The sequence below is a fragment of the Sus scrofa genome, chromosome 13 (genome assembly GCF_000003025.6).
Source record: "Sus scrofa isolate TJ Tabasco breed Duroc chromosome 13, Sscrofa11.1, whole genome shotgun sequence".
Taxonomy (NCBI): Eukaryota; Metazoa; Chordata; class Mammalia; order Artiodactyla; family Suidae; genus Sus; species Sus scrofa.
The window spans coordinates 190,291,007-190,297,341 of NC_010455.5; positions in this window are offsets into that span (position 1 = coordinate 190,291,007).

The window sequence follows — 6,335 nt, forward strand, 5'->3', positions numbered from 1 at the left end:
TAAAATGAATTGATACTAATGCAGTATCCCTGGTTTAATAAACTCTAGAATTGGAAGTGAACAACTTCAGTCAGCAGGAGGCATGAGAGACCACAGAATAAGAAATTTGAAACAAACTTTCCCCCTCATCTCCAGACATATTGATTGAGATGGGAGCTGATCCCCTCCCCTGCCACCCCACTAATGCAGCTGTTTGAGCAGAGGCTGAAAGTCATTGCCCATTTTGCAAGTGATTATTGCCAATGGTAAAAGAGCAATATCTGATGATTTCTAAGCTTTCTTCCCACAAGAAGGATTTAAGGATTTAAGTTCCTTTGTATCTTATGGAGAAGCAGTGACAAAATTAAGATTTTTTGCAGTTCAGCGACAATCCACTAGACAATTAGAATGGATAGCTCAGAATTACTGACATTTAAGTATTTTCAATGTTCTAGGTTGTTCTCAATCTTTCTCACCCATAGAAAACTATACTTGCACAGCCCACTCAGGGCACCAGATAAGGATGCCTGCTACCCAAAATTCTGGCTCAGCGAGAGTTCTTGTCCCAGATGGCTCTTCCCTGCAAGCTGAGTAGAGAACTACCTTAGCATACTTGTAAGTAGTTGATGGTGGGCTAGTAGATTCATGCAGTGTCCATTGGGATGCTAAGACCAAGACAGTCTAAGTAATAATTTATTAAGAATAGAGATTTGAAAGTTGTTCTAGAGAAGCATGATGTCAAAATGTGGGAAGCCTTCCTATCCCCCTGTACTTATACATTGAAAGCTGGGATGCAAATTCATGTTGAAAATCTGCATTCTCTCAAGCCGCATTCTTATCTTGTGGCTTCCGGAAATCAATTGTCCCTGAGCCTCAGGGTCCTTATGTGTGAAAACACCCAATGTCCATAGCAGCACTGTCTATTTACAGTATCCAAGGCATGGAAACTACCCAAGTGCACATCTTAAGAAGATGTAGTGTATATATGCAATGGACTATTACCTCACTATAAAAAAGAATGAAATCCTGCCATTTGCAGCAACATGGAAGAACCTGGAGACTATTACATTAGTGAAATAATTCAGACAGTGAAAGCTAAATATTATATGATATCCCTTATATGTGAAATCTAAAAAATAATACAAATGAACATATGAAACAGACAGACTCACAGACATAGCAAACAAACTTATGGTTATCAAAGGGGAGAGGAATGGAAGGAGACAAAAATTAGAGTATGATATTAACAGATACAAACCACTGTATGTAAAAGAGATAAACCAACGAGGATTTAGTGCATAGCACAAGGAGCTATATTCAATATCTTGTAATAACCTATAATGGAAAATAATCTGATAAATATATATGTATAACAGAGTTACTACTGTACACCTGAAACTAAGGCAACTCTGTAAATCAACTAATATCTGTGAGATGCTGATTTGATCCTTGGCCTCACTCAGTGGGTTGGGGACCCAGCGTTGCCCTGAACTGTGGTGTAGGTCACAGACAAGACTGGATCCTGCAGTGCTGTGGGTATGATGTAGGCCAGCAGCTGTAGCTGATTCGACCCCTTAGCCTGGGAACTGCCATATGCTGTGGGTGCCGCCCTAAAAAGCAAAAAAAAAAAAAGATAACAAACTATTACATTTAGAAAAGATAAACAAGAGGTCCTACTGTCCAGCACTATATCCAGTCGCTTGGAGTAGAATATGATGGATGCGAGTATGAAAAACAATGCTGTATATTTATGGATGACTAATTCACATTGCTGGACAGCAGAAATTGACACAACACTGTAAATCAACTATCCCCTAATAAAAATTAAGTTAAAAAAAAAAAAAGCTGAGAGAGGAAAATAAGAGACAACATCCTTGACTCGAAACATTGTTGCAAGAATGAGAGACATGACTGACAGAATTGTCCATGGAAAATGGGACTGATGATGATGCGAGGCTTTGAAAGTGGTGGGGAAGGAACGCCAAAGGCATCAGGGAGGCAGCAGGTAATGAACCCTCACCAAGAGTCTTCTCTCCCTGCCATGGTTCACTCAATACAGAAATGAGCGTGAGGTGGGCACACATTTGTAAGTGAATGAAGCAGGGTAGTCTTCTCCATCTGATTGCTGGGGACACCAAGGCAGAGAAATGGCAGGTGTGTGCAGTTTGAGGATATTTGTGGTGCAATGAGGCAGAATATAAAAGGGAAGTCAAGGATCACTGGGGATGTGGGATAAAAAGCAGAATAAGAAGAACCAAGGCAAGTGGTTTCGAAAGTGCTGGGTTACAGGTTGAAATAAAGAACATACAAGATAGCTTTCTAAAGTTATCTAAGGAGATCTGCTGATGAAATGGCCTCAAATTTGCTGAGGTTTGTATAGATTTTCCATTTTGGGCATTGTTTTTAGGACCTGACGGGTCTCTATACCAACTTACTCCAATGGGTGGACTATTCTGAATACCTGTATCAACATTGCTGCCCTTTTCTCATTTACTCTGCCCAGTGCTGTACTAAATACTTTCAGGCTGGCATCACCTTGTAGTAATTTCCATCAGTTGCGCCCTGTGTCTTGAATGCTTTCTCACTGGGGGGCTCCTTGAAGCAGCAGAATGACAATCCTACAGATGCAACCAGGAAGCTCAGCCAAGTTGATTGATAGCCCTGGGGCAGCCCTTGACCAGAATAGGAACCAGTGGGAAAGGAATCCTTTTCTATCCCTTGGGAAACAGTAGAGAGACCCCTTACACATGTCTCTGCAAAGGATGTTAATAGAATCAAGCTCCAATTGTCCCCAGCAGGGAACAGCTTCCTAGCTTCAGCAAGCCACTTCTCTGTCTTATTCTTGCCAAGCCTCCTCTCCTGTTTCCTAAATTCCCTCATCTGCTCCTTGTGCTTCCTACCTATCCAAGGGCTCTCTGCACACAAGATTTTTCTTCTGGAGTTCCCATTGTGGTTCAGCAGTAAGGAAGCCGACTAGTGCCTATGAAGATGTGGGTTCGATCCCTGACCTTGCTCGGTGGGTTAAGGATCCAGTGTTGCCATTGGCTGAGGTGTAGGTCACAAACACAGTATAGATCCCGAGTTACTATGGCTGTGGTGTAGGCGGGTAGCTACAGCTCTGATTCAGCCCCTAGCATGGCAACTTCCTTATGTCATGCACGCAGTCCTTAAAAGACAAAAAAAAAAAAAAAAAAAAGACTTTGCTTTCTGGGCTTAACTGTGTCTAAATCAGTGACTATCAGATGATCCTTTAGATGGGACAATTCACTGATCCTTTGCTGGTGGTAAGTTGGGGGGGGAATAGCCATGGCATTACATTGAGAAAACTCTTGCTGTGGGATGAAGCTTATGTAGCAGCAATGGTACTTAAAGAGAATGAGGAAAAGAGCACTTGAAAAGTGTATAGCTGGGTGGCTTTTGATAGTTGCTTCAGATCGAGCTTTGGTGAACTATGGGTGGCTAAGCCTGGGAATCCTGAACCCCAGATTCTCCTGAACCCTCTAGATGGTTAAAGAAAAACAATACCCCTTCTTACAGCCTCCCTTTGCCAAGAGACTGTAAAGTTCTCAGCAGAACTAAGAGCTTCACAAAAGCATGCTTGCCCTGTTTAGTACCTGAATGTCCTTGGCCTCTTATGCAAAGTTCAAAACAGTTTTTGGAGAAGTGTTTTAAAGAAACATTGTCCATGCAAATTATGGTCCCCAAATACTTTATAAATTAAAAAAAAAAACCCAGAAATGATAGTAGCCAAAAGCATTGCTGTAATAATAGTAATGTTGTCCACTTATATGTGGTTCAGACAGACTTATGACAGTATAAAATGGTTTATTAGACTGTTGTGAAAATTCTGCCATCGTGCATGAAAACTCCATTGTAAAAATGCAGAACTGCATTATTTTTACGTTTAATGATATGACCTGTTGGAATATGTGCAGTTAGCTAGCAGGAAATTCTGGGGATCTGGACGTGATAACCAAAACAGAACAGTCTCAGCTGTCCTATGAGACTTGGTGGTAGTTGTTCATTCTGGGTTCAGATCAATGCAGATGATTCTTGTCAGCTTCCCAAGCTAGTGTCATGATTCCCAAGAAACTTTCTGTTTGTCCATCTGGCCTAGTAGTTTGGGCTGGGAGAATCCTGAGGGTGGTGTGTGCGTAGAGGTAGAGGGGTAAGTCATACTCTGTATCCCCAGTTCCCTGTTTTCTGAGCCTTTCAGTTCTCCCCTGCAAGGCTGTGCTTCTCTTTCCTGCTGCTCCTAAATTAAGAACTTCAGTCCATTCCAGAGAACTAGGCAATGGAAGGGAGCCAATCATGAATAAGCTTATATCAAATTTCATATCTTTCTAGAATTTTAGAGTGACAGTAAAAATGCCTATTCATTGTGTACTTACTATGACATAGATAAGATAATTAATCCACACATGTAGATTTATTGTTATTAATATCTCTATATCAAAAATGAGGTAATTGAAGCACAGAGAAGTTAAGAAATTTGCCAACCCCACACAGCTTGATGGAGTCAGGTCATCTGATCCTTCAACCTTTACTACCATACGTATATGGGTGTAGAAGAAAAAAGACTGGGTTGAGCTAGGCTAACTAATTTCAGATATGCGACCAGCTGCTAGTGACCTTAATCAGAGATTCTCTGGAATTTAACTTCTAAATCTATAAAATGAGCAGGGCGGACAGCTCCAGTTCAATGTTCTATGCTTTTCAGGGTGATTTTAGCACTTTGCTAAAAACAAATTGCTGTTTGTTTGGGCTAATGGTAGCTCTCTGCTGTATAAGCAATTTATTGTATGCTGAGTCCTTGGTGAGGTAGCTATTTCTCAATGAAATTTTGCCTCCACCAGCAAATTATTTATATTAGAACACCAGATGCACTTTTTTTCTCTTTCTAGAAACCCGCTGTGGCTAATGGTATTATTGTCACTGGGGTCAGAAAACGATGAGGTAAAATATCAAATAAGACTCTTTTGTTTTATGTAATTTAGCCTATAAAAGAGCTGGGAAGGAGTTCCCATCGTGGCTCACTGGTTAACGAATCCTACTAGGAACCATGAAGTTGCAGGTTCAATCTCTGGCCTTGCTCAGTGGGTTAAGGATCCAGCGTTGCCCTGCGCTGTGGTGTAGGTTGCAGACGCGGCTCGGATCCTGCATTGCTGTGGCTCTGGTGTAGGCCGGTGGCTACAACTCCGATTCAACCCCTAGCCTGGGTATCTCCATATGCCGCAGGAGCAGCCCTAGAAAATGGCAAAAAGACAAAAAAAATAAATAAACAAAAAAAGAGCTGGGGAATATGATGGTAGAAAGGGGTTTAGTTTCCAAAAGAGTCAGTACCACGTTTGTAGATTTTATGGTGTAAAAACTCATATATATATATACACACACATACATATATATAATGTTTAAATTATACACACATATAAATATATAATGTTTAAATTATACACATATAAATATATAATGTTTATATTATGCACATATATAAATATATAATGTCTATATTATACACACATATAAATATATAATGTTTATATTATACATATATATTTATATAATATATTGATATAAAATACATATTATATATGTATGAAGGAAAATTGATTTCCAATGTCCGTATTATATCACTGAAGCATGAAATTTAAAATAAAGACTTCAGTTTTATGGCTTTTAAACTCTGAAGTAAGTATATCTGACTTTGAATAGGTAAATATAATACTTTCTGAAACTCATCAATGTCATCTTCACTCTCAAATTTATTGCGCACTTATTATATACTGATAGTGACCTATATATTTCTCATATGTTACAGCTTTGCCAGAAAAATTCCTATGTGTATAAGTGAAAATTTTAACTAAGAAAGGCTAAGTATGTGGCAAACTTTCCATTAGAATAAACAGACTTTTCTACCTTAAAGAAGAATGTGACACTTGCTCAAACTTGCTGAGCAGCTGACATTCATCCACACTCAAGGCAACTGCACAAGCTATATATACTTCTCATTAGAAATTAGAGATGAAATAAAAGGAAGCAAGTGAAGCCAAAGGGACATTACAAGAGATCTGTGGAAACACACGTGTTAAACACAGGAGCTCTGTCCTGAACACCTGTGCAGCAACTGAGGCGTCTAGAGAACTCATGGGGCATAAGGGTGAGAAATACTTCAGTGAGAGAGAGAAGCCTCAAACCAGTTTTGAAATTTGTTTTATTTGATTTGATTTGACAATGTAGGAATTAAGAGGAAATTTGTGACATTATATGAAATAAGCCAAAAGTATAAAGGAAATCCGTGTGGTAATTTTTTAATAGAATAGAAAGAAATTTTAATGAATTAGTGTTCTAACTCAGAT